Source organism: Neolamprologus brichardi, chromosome 7 (assembly GCF_056152115.1).
Source record: "Neolamprologus brichardi isolate AB-2024 chromosome 7, ASM5615211v1, whole genome shotgun sequence".
NCBI lineage: Eukaryota > Metazoa > Chordata > Actinopteri > Cichliformes > Cichlidae > Neolamprologus > Neolamprologus brichardi.
Window position 1 is genome coordinate 47737546 of NC_142110.1, and position 15416 is coordinate 47752961.

Sequence of the window (15416 nt, forward strand, 5' to 3'; positions counted from 1 at the left end):
GTTGCTCAGCTCCAGTCAGCGTCAACCCTGCCAGAGGCCCGCGCGCCTGCTGGTTCTGTTTTGTCTCTGCCAGAGGCCTGCGCGCCTGCTGGTTCTGTTTTGTCCCTGCCAGAGGCCCGCGAACCTGCTGGTTCATCTTCTTCAGCTTCGCCTGGTCCGGCCTCTGCTTCAGCTTCGCCTTGTCCGGCCTCTGCTTCAGCTTTGCCTGGTCCGGCCTGTGCTTCAGCTTCTTCAGCTTCGCCTGGTCCGGCCTCTGGGTCTGCCTCGCCTGGCCCTGCGGTTGTTGCACCACCGACCAAGGTACGTCCAGTACCCCATTGCTGGCCACTTTCTGGGCCACCAGCCGGACGTGATCACCGTCGTGGGTGACCTCTGGACTGGCTTCGTCTGCGTCACCGCTGTTGCCGTCCGCACGGTCGGCCCCCAGAACTGTTTCCACGTCGCTGCCGTCCGCATGGTCGGCCTCCGGACTTCTGTCACAGCCGCCACCGCCTTCCGCATGGCCGGCCTCCAGATTTCCTTCGCCTGTAACACCGCCACTGCCTTCCGCGTGGTCTTCCTCCGGAGATGAACTGTTCTAGTCTCCTGAGTTCTCAGCCTCTGGGCCGGCCTCCTGAACTATGTTTTGGGACCCTGTTCATGGACTCCAGTATGTGTGTTTGTGTTTTGGACATTCGTTTGGATCACTGGAGCTTCTTTTTGTTTGGTTTTGTCAAGTGACTCAGAGAGTAATAGTATAGATATTATACCAAGTTATTCATTAAAAACAGGAAGGAGCAAAAATAGTGTTTCTTACATAATTAAAAACACATCTGAATTAGGCTTTTACATGTTGACTATCTAAAACAGTAATAAATGTATAGTTTTTATTTATTTTACAGCCTGTTTGATTAAAATTCATGATTTATTATCTACTGTCGAGCTCATTAAAGTCTAACCCCACTCTGTATGCAGAAGATACACACATGTAATAACGGTTGCGCCGTAAGATGGCTGCACCGACGAGAGCTCCCAGTCATCTCAGCAAAAATGTTATTATTTATTTTGTTCTGCTTTCAATTTCTGTGCGCACAGCGCGATCATACACTCGGTATGACAGACAAACGCTTTTGGAGCTACGTTCGTCAGCCAGTTCGGACTTTACAGCGGGTTTCGACTCCGTGGACGCTCTGGTGCCTGGGATCCTTTGTTTACTCGCGCGACGTCGAGGGAAAACAAAGAGGGGGAAACGCGCCGGAGTTTTGTGCCGAACGCGACAGAGAAACAGCAAGCCACCTCTCCCCAGCATCCTGCTTGCGAATCTCCAGTCTCTGGACAACAAACTTGACGAGCTGCGTGCATGGATTAAACACCAACAAGACATCAGGAACTGCTGCGTTCTGGCCTTCACAGAGACATGGCTGGAGCCCAGCGTCCCCGACTGCGCCATCACGCCGGATGGATTCACTGTTTACCGGGGAGACCGAACGAAGGACTCAGGCAAGAAAAGGGGAGGAGGGGTGTGCTTTATGGTTAACTCCTTGTGGGCTAGAGATGTGTGTATCTTAAAAACTTACTGCTCTCAGAGCCTCGAACTACTGACCATTAAAGTCAGGCCTTTTTACCTCCCGAGGGAGTTCAGCTCAGTTCTCCTCTCAGCTGTTTACATTCCTCCACATGCTGATAAAACTACGACTATGGACGAACTGTATGACATCATTACTGGACTTGAGAACAATAATCCAGAAGCTGCCTTTATTGTGCTGGGAGACTTCAACAGAGCCAACATGAAGAAGGTTCTCCCCAAATACTATCAGCACATCTCCTTCCCCACAAGAGGTGATCAAACATTGGACCACTGTTACACTCCATTCAAAGAGTGCTACAAACCCCTCTCCCGCCCAGCTTTTGGTAAGGCAGACCATTGTTCCATACTGCTGCTGCCTGCATACAGACAAAGACTGAAACAGGAAAAACCAGCTTCCAGGGTTATTTACAAATGGGACAGTGAGGCTGAGGAGGTCCTGCAGGACTGCTTTGAGACAACTGACTGGCAGATATTTGTGGATGCAGCTGATGGCAACATCAATGAACTCACGGACTCTGTCATTGAATATATTGGAAAGTGCATGGATGATATCATCACAAAAACCACTGTCCGCATATATCCAAATCAGAAACCCTGGGTAAACAAAGACGTTCGCGCCAAGCTAAAAGTGCGGACCTCTGCCTTTAACTCCGGGGATGCTGATGCTTATAAAGCAGCCAGGTATGACCTCCGAAAGTCCATAAAAAAGGCCAGAAAGGACTACAGGGACAAAATGGAGTCCAGCTACCACAGCTTTGACACCAGGCGACTGTGGAATGGACTGCGCTGCATCACTGACTACAAGAAGGTCAACACAGTCAGTGTTCAGCCCACTGCATCTCTCGCAGACGAGCTCAACAACTTCTATGCTCGTTTTGATGCAGACAACAGAGAGCAGATCCTCTACCCTCAGGAGGACAGTGAGGCTGCAACTTTAACTCTGAGAACAGAAGCTGTGAGATGGACCTTTAAAAAGGTAAATACTCACAAAGCTCCAGGACCAGACGGCATCCCAGGCCGGCTACTCAGAGTGTGTGCAGACGAGCTGGCAGAGGTGTTCACCAACATCTTCAACCTCTCCCTGAGGCAGTCAGTGGTCCCCACGTCCCTCAAAGCATCCACCATCATTCCCGTTCCCAAAAAATCAGTGGTCTCCTGTCTGAATGACTACCGTCCTGTTGCACTGACATCCGTCATCATGAAGTGCCTGGAGCGGCTGGTCAAAGGTCACATCTGCTCCTCCCTGACACACTGGACCATCTTCAGTTTGCCTATCGGACAAACAGAGCCACAGAGGATGCCATCGCCCTGGCAACGCACACCACCCTCACTCACCTGGAAAAAGGGAATACATATGCAAGGATGCTCTTCATCGACTACAGCTCTGCATTTAACACCATCATCCCCTCGAAACTTGCCACGAAGCTCGTCGACCTTGGGCTGGGAACACCAATCTGCAGATGGATTCTAAACTTCCTCACAAACAGGCCCCAGGTGGTGAGAGTTGGTAAGCACACCTCCTCATCACTCATCTTAAACACAGGTACGCCACAGGGTTGTGTGCTTAGCCCCCTCCTATATTCCCTGTTCACACACGACTGTGTTGCTAAACACGAGTCCAACACCATCATCAAGTTTGCTGATGACACAACCATCATAGGCCTCATCACAGGCAATGATGAGACGGCCTATAGAGCGGAGGTGATGGCACTGTACGAGTGGTGCCTGGAAAATAACCTGACTCTCAACATCAGCAAAACTAGAGAGATGATAGTGGACTACCGGAAACGACCAGTCAGAGAACACCAGCCCATCCACATCAACGTGTCAAGGTCGAAAGGGTCAGCAGCTTCAAGTTCCTTGGAGTCAACATCACCGAGGACTTCTCCTGGACCCTTCACACAGACACTGCTATCAGGAAAGCTCGCCAGCGGCTTTACTTCCTGAGGAGGCTGAGGAAGTTTAGCATGAACGCCAACATCACCTCAAATTTTTACAGGTGTGCAATTGAGAGCTTGCTGACGAGCTGCATCACAGTTTGGTACGGAAGCTGCTCTGCCAGCAGCTGTAAAGCACTACAGAGGGTGGTGAAGGCAGCAGAGCACATCACTGGCACGAGGCTTCCTGCCATTCAGGACATTTACCTCCAGCGATGCCTCCGTAAAGCACACAGCATCATCAAGGACCACAGCCACCCAGCACATCAGCTGTTCTCCCTGTTACCATCTGGCAGACGTTACAGGAGTCTGTCTGCTCGGACTACAAGACTTAAAAACAGTTTTTACCACCAAGCCGTACGACACCTCAGCCACAACACTTAAACACACACAACACAGCACTCAGAAGCTGCAGCTTCACAAGTACTCTGTTTAATCTGCACTGGTCACTTCACTTTATTGTCATTGATATTTATATTTAAAGTGCAATACTGTAATTTTCTGCTGCTCATTCCTGTGCAATATCCCATCTGCCCTCCCGTCATATTTCTTTTCAAGATTTTCTTATTTAATCACTAGTGTACATATATTTATATTTATAGATACATATATATTTAGTCATCTTTTCTCTTTTACCATGTCTCTCTAATATTTAGCTCCTTACTATTTTTATATTTTTATATTTTATTTTATTATATTTTATTATATTTTCTGTACTGTATCATGCTGCTGAGTGACTGCTGCTCGTCAAACACATTTCATTGCAATGTTGACCCTGTGCTAACTTGCATATGACAAATAAAACTTGAACTTGAACTTGAGATAACATTTTGATTAGCCCACTTACTTACATAAACAAACACAACATAGACGTTTGAAGGTAGTACATGGTGACGAAAGCTGAAAGCCCAACAAGTAAATTTAGACATTATAAAGAATGATTTTCTACCCGGACAAATAAAGTCTGGCTGAACACATGCGACTTTTACTATCTGACTTTTTGGTATCAATGAGTTTTCACATAAATAATGTTAGATTATCCAGTACATTGGTTGTTTTCTGAAATGACATTTTCTGTAATGTGGCTCCAACTTTTTGTAGAGCATTTTAGTCTGCAATGAAACATTAGGGCCCTAGAAGCCTTGGTAAAGATCAAGTATAAAGCCAATACCATTAGAGGTCTTATCAGGGCCTTGATTAAGACAAGTGGAGTTGCCTGCAAAGAAAGTGTCCTCAGACGTAATTCAGACGTAAGCTGTGCTCTTATCACAGAAAAACAACACTGCTGAGAATGTCTAAGCAAAGATACCAGTGTTACAAAGTAAACTGCTTGGGCCCTTAATATTGGTGTTTGTTAGTGGAAGCAGGACTTCTACAGATAAACATTATTGTTGTCCTTAAAGATTCTTACTTAACTCTTATGTTTTTAATCAACTCTCCAAAAAAACTTGGTTCATTAATTTTTTTTACCCCACAGGAGAGTGGGACTTTATTGTAGCTTTAGAGGCTGAATTATATATAAATCCACCAGCCTCTTTAATAAGCACATGTTGTTAGTACCTGGTTGGAACCCCGTCTGCCTTCAGAGTTGTCTTAATTCTTTTTGGTACAGATTCAACAAGGTTTTGGAAATCTTCCTCAGAGATTTTGGTCCATATTGACACGATCACATTCGTGATGTGAATCTCCCTTTCCACTACATCCCAAAGGTGCTCTGTTAGATTGGGATCTGGTGACCAGAGAGGCTGTTTAAATACAGAAAACCATTCTCATGTTCAAATAAGTAGTTTAAGATGATTTAATAAGATGAACTTTGCTACATGGCCCGCTATCCTGCTGAAAGCAACTATTAGAAGATGGGCACATTGACAGATGTGCCAACCAGTGCGGTCTTCTGCTGCTGTAGACCATCTGCTTCAAGGTTCGACAACAACCGTGCCATGTTCAAAGTGAATCACCTTTCTTCCTCATTCTTGGTTTCAACTTTAGCAGATCATCGTGGCCATGTCTACATGCCTAAATCTACTGAGCTGCTGCCATTTGATTGGCTGATTACATATTTGCCTTAATGAGCAGTTGTACCTAACAAAGTCGGTTTATATTAATGTGCATAGAGCACAGATAATTGATTAGTTTATTGAAGACAAGACACCAGGGCACCATGACTCTTGATTACACCATGAACAAACCAATCTCTGGTTAAGTGCTGTTGGTAAAGCTACAGTATTCAAAATAATATAATTAAATAATAATTAAATATTAATTAAATAATCACTTTTACTACACATTTCTACCTACAGAAAAATAATAAGAGCAAAATTGCTGGGATGCAGTTTTAACTGAATTTTGTTTAATCTTAGATGCTCAGGTTCTGCAAAATTACTACTGCAATTGTGTTGAATTTGTTCTTTGAATTTAAAAATGCTGTTTCTTAAAACCTCTGATCGTGACTGAGAACATTACAGAATGGAAGCATCTGCAGTGTTGACAATAAGTATGCATCCCTGGTTAAGTCAGTCCAGCTGTTGCTGAGGAGAAAGTAACAAAAATGTACCCACTAAAACAAAAATAATATATGTAGTAGGAAGTGTGCCCTATCCGGGGAGGATGTGGAATTGCTGGTATTTGCCAGTTGTTTTGTTAAGCTGAAAATATAATCACAACATAGTGCTTAATGGAAGGTTTTTAAACTCTATGGTAATGGGAAAAAATGAACATAATAAAAATGAGACAAATCGATTTAGTTGCAATAAATTATGATTTGAAACCCAGAAATGTACCAGAGAATGACATACATATTTAAATGAGTATGCTCTCTTGGTGACATACTGCAATCTCTGATGACGTTTGAATTTTAATAATCACAACTTATAATAACTTTTAAATCAGTGTTAGCTGAGCTTACAGGACTATATGCAGTCCTGTGAAACTAAGCAAACCCCATGCTTCAGTAGCTTGACAAACCACCTTTAGCAGCAATAACTTGAAGAAATTGCTTCTGTGTGACCTTATCAGTCTCTCACTTTGTTGCAGAGAAATTTTCTTCCCTCCCTTATTTACAGCATTGATTCAGTTTATTAAGATCTGCAGGCATTCTTTTATGCACAACTCTTTATTTAAGGTTGTTACGTTCCCCTGAGGGGTCTAGGCGGTGAGGGGGAAGTAACAAAAAGTGTCTGGGTCAGAAAAAGGAGACAAAAAGGCATAAGGGTTAAATTAAAGAGTTTTATTAAAGTTTCTATTAAAACTAACTAAAAGAGACGGACAAGCCGCTATCACCATTTAAGAAAACAAAAACCCAAATGTTACAGCACTGCATGAACACTGGACTCACAGAAAACTGGAACCAGGTGGATGTTATTGCTCACAAACGAGCCTCTGGACACCTGTTCACCAACAGATGTAGGCCCAGTGCTCGTCAGCTCCAGCTGATTCAACTGGAACGCCATTTCAGCCTGAAGAAAACCACCACACACCTGTGCCAATTTTCTCACAGGCTAGCCAACAATTAATGGTAACCGAACAACTTACTCTTCTTGACCAACTTACCTTTTGCTGCACACACACATTAACAAATACAACTTACCCAGTTCCTAAGCACAACAAACTTTACCTACCTATCTTCTGGAGCGTGCTGGGCTCGAGGCAACTTTAAAGGCAAAACTCCAGCGACCGGAGCCCTGAATCGCCTACCCCCAACAGGGAACTAATCCCCGCCCAGGATTACTCCAAAAATAAAAAAGGCAAAACAACAAAAGAGTGCCCGAAGGAAGAACTTAATAAGCTCAGCTGGACACTCACCTAACTTAACTGGGAAGTTGAATCTCTAAAGGTGAAAAAAAGCAAGATAATCAAAAACCAATTCCAACTCAAAACTCCTTTATCAACGATCCCGGACGAGCCCCCACTTGTTACGTTCCCCTGAGGGGTCTAGGCGGTGAGGGGGAAGTAACAAAAAGTGTCTGGGTCAGAAAAAGGAGACAAAAAGGCATAAGAGTTAAATTAAAGAGTTTTATTAAAGTTTCTATTAAAACTAACTAAAAGAGACGGACAAGCCGCTATCACCATTTAAGAAAACAAAAACCCAAATGTTAGTCAATAAAGCACAAAGTCAAAAAGAGTGCAGCTCACTAGCTGCAAACACAGCAACACACTCAGCTCACTAGCTGTAACCACACTAATGGCACTCTGGCCCCGTGCTCACCTTTCCCTGGGCTTAAATCTCCTTGATTACTGACGAGAGTCAGCTGCACAAAAGGGAAAGGTGGCACCTCAGGCAGAAGAGGTGGTGGGACACGCCCACACAGGCAACTTCAGGAGGCGGCCCTGCTAGGGCCGTAACAAAGGTCATTCCACAGCATTTCAATTGGGTTGACTTCTAGAGTTTGACTGGAGCACTGTAACTGTACGAGCTTAATTTTTTTTTTTTTTTGTTTTTTTTAGATATATGCCCAGATGAAATGGTTAAAAAACAGGCCTTTTTCATCAGACCTCGACTTCCTTGAATGACTAGTATTATTGTTTTTCACCAAAAGCAGCACTGTGCATTAGGGCCAGACAACCTTGGCCTGAGGTGTTCAAAAAAACTTGTTCAGTTTTTCTCTAATTGAACTGTCATAAACTTTAGTCTGTCTCAACGTGACAAACTGGTGGCCGGTGTGCCTCCCCTCTCACTCTATGGCAGCTGGGATAGGCTCCAATTCAATTCAATTTTAATTATACAGCGCCAAATCACAACAGTAGTCGCCTCAAGGCACTTTATAGTGTAAGGTAGACCCTACAATAATACATACAGAGAAAAAAATCAAACAGCCCCCTATGAGCAAGCAATTTGGCGACAGTGGGAAGGAAAAATTCCCTTTAAACAGGAAGAAACCTTGAGCAGAACCAGGCTCAGGGAGGGGTGGCTGTGACCGGTTGGGCAGAGAAAAAGAAGACAGGATATGTGATGTGAGGTGATGTGATGGTGGTGCTTAAACACAAGGCTGCAGCAATATTTCACATATAGAGGAGGAGGCCAACCTTGTCCACTGGGAACAACTATTATTGAACATAAGAGGTGGCCTCCAACACCAACTATCAGCCACTTGAAAGGCAGTCTTGAGATCACTTCCCAGGCATTTCAACCCCTACTCACACCTCGAACATGTGGCCCTTAATAACTCACACAATGGCACAGTGAGGCAATGGCTTACAAAGGATTCACACCTTGATTCCTGTGACTGCAATGACCAATGGCTTAATTCACACCTTGGCTCATGTGACCCCTCACGATTCACATGATGACTGGGGAGTAAATAACTCTCAGGATCACCTCCAAAGAGGACACAATTATAATGGATGAATTACTTGGAACTCCCCATCAATTTTTGGAGCTGAGGAAGCCTCTCAGATTAGAAGTGAAATGTCTTCAAACATCTTGAAACATATTCAAGCATTTAGGACTAACATGATCTGGATGACTAAGAACTTGCACAGACACAACCAGGAAACTGTGAATCATGTTACATTTGGAAAGTTGAACCAGCCTTAAAATTTCTTTCACTCACTGTCTGGTTATGTTTACGTATTCAAAGTTTTTTTGGTTTAGTTAAGGCACTAAGAAATACAAGGTTACTGGTTACTTTAAACCTAAATGGTGAAAAATGATCCTATCAAGTGTGTGAAACTTTGACACTACAGGGTTTTTTTTCAAGCATGTCACACAGTACACCTTGTAGTTATCTATGAAACACAGAAAAATAGCTTTTTGACAGAAGCCATTTTTGACACCCTGTGGATGAAAACAGGCTGAATAAGCTTAGATTATTAGATTCCTGAAAGTAGCCACCATTTTGTTTTTTGACAGCGCTGAAAGCCATTTCCTTGAATGGTAAATGGTAAATGGCCTGTATTTATATAGCGCTTTACTAGTCCCTAAGGACCCCAAAGCGCTTTACATATCCAGTCATCCACCCATTCACACACACATTCACACACTGGTGATGGCAAGCTACATTGTAGCCACAGCCACCCTAGGGCGCACTGACAGAGGCGAGGCTGCCGGACACTGGCGCCACCGGGCCCTCTGACCACCACCAGTAGGCAACGGGTGAAGTGTCTTGCCCAAGGACACAACAACCAAGGCTGTCCAAGCCGGGGCTCGAACCGGCAACCTTCCGATTCCGACCTTCCGTGGCTCAAGACTCCCAACTCTTGAGCCACGATCGCCCCCTTCTCTCGATGAGCTTCATGATGTAGTCACCTGTCAGGGTGCCTTGTTCATTTGTGGAATTTCTTGCCTTATTAATGGGGTTGGGACCATTACTTGTGTTGTGCAGAAGTCAGGTTAGTACAGAGCTAACAGCCGTATTTGACAACTGTTTATGGCAACAACCTATTATACACCATATTATGGCAAGAACCACTCAGCTAAATAGAGAGGAATGGCAGTCTATCATTACTTCAAGAACTTTGAATGTGTCCCCAAGTGCAGTCACAAAAACCATCAAGCACTACAACAAAACTGGCTCACATGAGGAAAGGAAGACCAAGAGTCACCTCAGCTACTGGCGATAAATTCATCCAACTCATTAGCCTCGGAAATCGCAAGTTAGCAGCACCTCAGATAAATGCCACACAGAGTTCCGGTAGCAGACACATCTCCACATCAACTGTTCAGAGGACACTAATAATGCATGAATCAGGCCTTTATGGTCAAATAGCTGCAAAGAAACCACTACTAAGGAAAAGCAACAAGCAGAAGAGCTTTGTTGTTCCAAGAAATTCAATTCAATTCAATTCAATTCAATTCAATTCAATTCAATTTTATTTATATAGCGCCAAATCACAACAAAAGTTGCCTCAAGGCGCTTCATAGACACAGAGAAAAACCCAACAATCATATGACCCCCTATGAGCAAGCACTTTGGCGACAGTGGGAAGGAAAAACTCCCTTTTAACAGGAAGAAACCTCCGGCAGAACCAGGCTCAGGGAGGGGCGGCCATCAGCTGCGACCGGTTGGGGTGAGAGAAGAAAGACAGGATAAAAGACATGCTGTGGAAGAGAGACAGAGGTTAATAACAGATATGATTCAATGCAGAGAAGTCTATTAATACACAGTGAGTGAGAAAGGTGACTGGAAAGGAAAAACTCAATGCATCATGGGAATCCCCCGCCAGCCTACGTCTATTGCAGCATAACTAAGGGAGGATTCAGGGTCACCTGGTCCAGCCCTAACTATATGCTTTAGCAAAAAGGAAAGTTTTAAGCCTAATCTTAAAAGTAGAGATAGTGTCTGTCTCCCGAATCCAAACTGGAAGCTGGTTCCAAAGAAGAGGGGCCTGAAAACTGAAGGCTCTCCCTCCCATTCTACTTTTAAATACTCTAGGAACAACAAGTAGGCCTGCAGAGCGAGAGCAAAGTGCTCTAATAGGGTGATATGGTACTACAAGGTCATTAAGATAAGATGGGGCCTGATTATTTAAGACCTTGTATGTGAGGAGCAGGATTTTGAATTCAATTCTGGATTTAACAGGAAGCCAATGAAGGGAAGCCAAAACAGGAGAAATATGTTCTCTCTTTCTAGTCCCTGTCACTACTCTTGCTGCAGCATTTTGGATTAGCTGAAGGCTTTTCAGTGAGTTTTTTGGACATCCTGATAATAATGAATTGCAGTAGTCCAGCCTGGAAGTAATAAATGCATGAACTAGTTTTTCAGCGTCACTCTGAGACAGGATATTTCTAATTTTAGAGATGTTGTGCAAATGGAAGAACGCTGTCTTACATATTTGTTTAATATGTGCGCTGAAGGACATATCCTGGTCAAAAATGACTCCAAGGTTCCTCACAGTGTTACTGGAGGCCAAGGTAATGCCATCCAGAGTAAGAATCTGGTTAGATACCATATTTCTAAGCTTTTCAGCGCCGAGTACAATAACCTCAGTTTTATCTGAATTAAGAAGCAGAAAGTTAGCGGCCATCCAGGTCTTTATGTCTTTAAGACATTCCTGCAGTTTAACTAATTGGTGTGTGTTATCTGGCTTCATGGACAGATAGAGCTGGGTGTCATCTGCATAGCAGTGAAAATGTATGCTATGTCTTCTAATGATGCTGCCTAAGAGAAGCATGTATAATTCAATTCAATTCAATTCAATTTTATTTATATAGCGCCAAATCACAACAAATGTCGCCTCAAGGCGCTTCATAGATACAGAGAAAAGCCCAACAATCATATGACCCCCTATGAGCAAGCACTTTGGCGACAGTGGGAAGGAAAAACTCCCTTTTAACAGGAAGAAACCTCCGGCAGAACCAGGCTCAGGGAGGGGCGGCCATCTGCTGCGACCGGTTGGGGTGAGAGAAGGAAGACAGGATAAAAGACATGCTGTGGAAGAGAGACAGAGATTAATAACAGACATGATTCAATACAGAGAGGTCTATTAACACATAGTGAGTGAGAAAGGTGACTGGAAAGGAAAAACTCAATGCATCATGGGAATCCCCCGCCAGCCTACATCTATTGCAGCATAACTAAGGGAGGATTCAGGGTCACCTGGTCCAGCCCTAACTATATGCTTTAGCAAAAAGGAAAGTTTTAAGCCTAATCTTAAAAGTAGAGATAGTGTCTGTCTCCCGAATCCAAACTGGAAGCTGGTTCCAAAGAAGAGGGGCCTGAAAACTGAAGGCTCTCCCTCCCATTCTACTTTTAAATACTCTAGGAACAACAAGTAGGCCTGCAGAGTGGGAGCGAAGTGCTCTAATAGGGTGATATGGTACTACAAGGTCATTAAGATAAGATGGGGCCTGATTATTTAAGACCTTGTATGTGAGGAGCAGGATTTTGAATTCAATTCTGGATTTAACAGGAAGCCAATGAAGGGAAGCCAAAACAGGAGAAATATGCTCTCTCTTTCTAGTCCCTGTCAGTACTCTTGCTGCAGCATTTTGGATTAACTGAAGGCTTTTCAGTGAGTTTTTTGGACATCCTGATAATAATGAATTGCAGTAGTCCAGCCTGGAAGTAATAAATGCATGAACTATTTTTTCAGCATCACTCTGAGACAGGATATTTCTAATTTTAGAGATGTTGCGCAAATGGAAGAACGCAGTCTTACATATTTGTTTAATATGTGCGTTGAAGGACATATCCTGATCAAAAATGACTCCAAGGTTCCTCACAGTGTTACTGGAGGCCAAGGTAATGCCATCCAGAGTAAGAATCTGGTTAGATACCATATTTCTAAGCTTTTCAGCGCCGAGTACAATGACCTCAGTTTTATCTGAGTTAAGAAGCAGAAAGTTAGTGGCCATCCAAGTCTTTATGTCTTTAAGACATTCCTGCAGTTTAACTAATTGGTGTGTGTTATCTGGCTTTATGGACAGATAGAGCTGGGTGTCATCTGCATAGCAGTGAAAATGTATGCTATGTCTTCTAATGATGCTGCCTAGGGGAAGCATGTATAATGTAAACAGAATTGGTCCTAGCACTGAACCCTGTGGAACTCCATAATTAACCTCAGTGTGTGAAGAGGACTCTCCATTTACATGCACAAATTGGAGTCTATTAGATAGATATGATACAAACCACTGCAGTGCAGTACCTGTAATACCTACAGCATGTTCCAATCGCTCTAATAGGATATTATGGTAAATGGCCTGTATTTGTATAGCGCCTTACTAGTCCCTAAGGACCCCAAAGCGCTTTACATATCCAGTCATCCACCCATTCACGCACACATTCACACACTGGTGATGGTAAGCTACAATGTAACCACAGCCACCCTGGGGCGCACTGACAGAGGCGAGGCTGCCGGACACTGGCGCCACCGGGCCCTCTGACCACCACCAGTAGGCAACAGGTGAAGTGTCTTGCCCAAGGACACAACGACCGAGACTGTCCAAGCCGGGGCTCGAACCGGCAACCTTCCGATTACAAGGCGAACTCCCAACTCTTGAGCCACGATCGATTATGGATTATGGTCAACAGTATCGAACGCTGCACTGAGGTCTAGCAGGACAAGCACAGAGATGAGTCCACTGTCAGAGGCCATAAGAAGATCATTTGTAACCTTCACTAAAGCTGTTTCTGTGCTGTGATGAACTCTGAAACCTGACTGAAACTCTTCAAATAAACCAATCCTCTGCAGATGATCTGTTAGCTGTTTGACAACTACTCTTTCAAGGATTTTTGATATGAAAGGAGATTGGCCTATAATTAGCTAAGACAGCTGGGTCTAGAGATGGCTTTTTGAGTAAAGGTTTAACTACAGCCAGCTTGAAGGCCTGTGGTACATAGCCGATTATTAGAGATAGGTTGATCATATTTAAGATCGAAGAATTAATTAATGGCAGGACTTCTTTGAGCAGTTTTGTAGGAATGGGGTCTAAAAGACACGTTGATGGTTTGGAGGAAGTAATTATTGAAGTTAACTCAGAAAGATCAATTGGAGAAAAATAGTCTAACTTAACATCAATGGTACTAAGAGTAGCTGTAGATAATATTACATCTGTGGGATGATTATTGGTAATTTTTTCTCTAATGATAAAAATTTTATTTGTGAAGAAGTTCATGAAGTCATTACTAGTTAACGTTAAAGGGATGGTTGGCTCAAAAGAGCTCTGACTTTTTGTCAGCCTGGCTACAGTGCTGAAGAGAAACCTGGGGTTGTTCTTATTTTCTTCAATCAGTGACGAATAGTAAGATGTTCTGGGTTTGCGGAGGGCTTTCTTATAAAGCAACAAACTATTTCTCCAGGCTAAATGATGATCCTCTAAATTTGTGACACGCCATTTCCTCTCCAGATTACGAGTCATCTGCTTTAGGGTACGTGTTTGAGAATTATACCACGGAGTCAGGTACTTCTGATTAGAGACCTTAGTTTTCACTGGAGCTACAGTATCCAGAGTTGTACGTAGTGAGGAGGTGAAATTATTAACAAGATAATCGACCTCTGTTGGGGTAGCGTTCAGATAGCTGCTCTGCTCTATGTTGGTACAGGGCATTGACGATGATAACAGTGGGTGGATTATATTCTTAAACTTAGTTACAGCGCTTTCAGAAAGACATCTACTGTGATAAAGTCTACTCTCCACTGCTGTGTAATCAATTATTGTAAATGTAAATGTTATCAGGAAATGATCAGACAGGAGAGGGTTTTCAGGAAACACTGTTAAATGTTCAGTTTCTATGCCATATGTTAAAACAAGATCTAGAGTGTGATTAAAGTGGTGGGTGGGTTCTTTTACATTTTGAGAGAAACCAATTGAGTCTAATAACAGATTAAATGCCATGTTGAAGCTGTCATTTTTAGCATCTACATGGATGTTAAAATCACCCACAATAATTATTTTATCTGAGCTCAGAACTAAATTAGATATAAAGTCTGAGAAATCAGACAGAAACTCTGTGTAAGGCCCAGGTGGACGATAGATGATAACAAGACTGGTTTCTGAGTTTCACAGCTGGGGTGGACAATGTTAAGCATCAGGCTTTCAAATGAATTAAAAGTCTGTCTTGGTCTTTCATTAATTAATAGACTGGTGTGAAAAATTGCTGCCACACCGCCCCCTCGGCCTGTGCTTCGAGATTTCTGGTAGTTAGAATGACTCGGGGTGTTGATTCATTTAAACTAACATAATCATCCTGCTGCTGAGTAAATCCATTTGTTGATCAATTATTAAGTCATGTACTAACAGAGACTTGGAGGAGAGAGACCTAATATTTAATAATCCACATTTGACTGTTTTACTCTTTGGTTCAGATGTGTATACTGTATTGTTCTTTCTTTGTAATTGTTTATGTTTAAGTTGTTTGTTGCTGGTTTTTAGTTTGTTTTTTGTCATTTTGGAAGCTGACACAGTCTCTATGGAGATGGGTTTTTTTGGGGAGGTAGCAGGAAGAGAGAAGCTGCAGAGAGGCGTGTAAGACTGC

The 15416-nt window shown here is 43.2% G+C and overlaps 1 protein-coding gene across 1 annotated transcript in view; it reads right to left on the reverse strand.

Annotated features, from left to right (window-relative positions):
- Positions 1 to 15416, reverse strand: part of astn2 (astrotactin 2) — a 278673-nt gene that overhangs the window by 17066 nt on the left and 246191 nt on the right. The window lies entirely within an intron of this gene.